We start from the raw sequence: 1,135 nt of genomic DNA, 5'->3' as shown, positions 1-1,135 counted from the left end.
CCCCGGCTCGGGTCACCCTGAGCGCTCACACCGGGACAGTGCCAGCTCTCGGAGCGGGGCCCGGCGGGATGAGGGGCTCCCCGTGACCCTCAGCATCGCTCCTTGAATCGCCTAAGCTGTGTAGCAATGCCAATGGAGCTGCTCCTCCGCAGTGCCCGGCGCTCCGCTCCCCGGCTGCTCAGCGAGCTGTGCCTCCTAGGCTCAAAAGCTTTGCAGGATCTCTGGATTTGCCGGCAGTTTCAAGAGATACCACGGAAAACTTGAAACGTTGCAATTGCAGAAGCCTCATTTCCTTAGAAAATGAGGGTAATGATCCGTATCCCAAATAATTCACTGAATAAATTAGCAAATTGCTTAGAGCATATGGCAGACCCCATGGATAAGTGGTACTGCATCTCCAATACATGCTTCGACCCTGAGAGCAGAGCGCAAAGACTGTGGGCAAATTTATGTGTAACATTCTGTTGGTAACACAGGGTATAACTACAGCCCTTAATTAATCAGCATTGCAGGCTTACTGAAAAAAAAAAGTCACATAGCCAAAGTGAAAATATAAGGAAAATTACACCTGTGCAACTGCACTTATCCTGGAATTCTTACACTTCCAACCAGTGTCCTGACTTGAGACGTGGTGAGCATGTTCGCCCCTTTATGTTGCTCTCCTACTGTTGGCCATTAGCTAAGTGCTACGTATGAGGAACAAAGTTTCAAAAACTCAGGGACTGGGGTCATTTTATAAGTTACAAACCTGAGATGCCCTTCCCTTCATTTTCATCGGGTAACACTTGCCAACTCTAAGAAAACTCAGTTCAAAACCTGTGTACAAAAAGTTGGTCATGTGTGATAGTCCTTTGTCTTTGGAACTGGAACGTCAAAAATGAGCTCAGCCCCCATCCACAGCAGTCTTTAGCTTTGCTAACAATGAGAATTTTAGACATGCTAAGATCAGCCGGCAATAATTGTGTCTATGCTGATTGTTAAGTGAGAAAATGAAAGAGAGAAATGTGTTATCTCCATCCAGCTTGAACTTGTGGCCTCTGGCATGGAGAGGATGTTCCTCCAGAGGACAGAGAATACCCAGTTAATTACACGTGTCCCAGGCATGTCCCACTGGGAGGGTGACAGGGTCCAGAGA

Source organism: Geospiza fortis, unplaced genomic scaffold, assembly GCF_000277835.1.
Source record: "Geospiza fortis unplaced genomic scaffold, GeoFor_1.0 scaffold171, whole genome shotgun sequence".
In the NCBI taxonomy this organism is placed as follows: domain Eukaryota; kingdom Metazoa; phylum Chordata; class Aves; order Passeriformes; family Thraupidae; genus Geospiza; species Geospiza fortis.
This window is presented reverse-complemented; position numbering follows the sequence as displayed.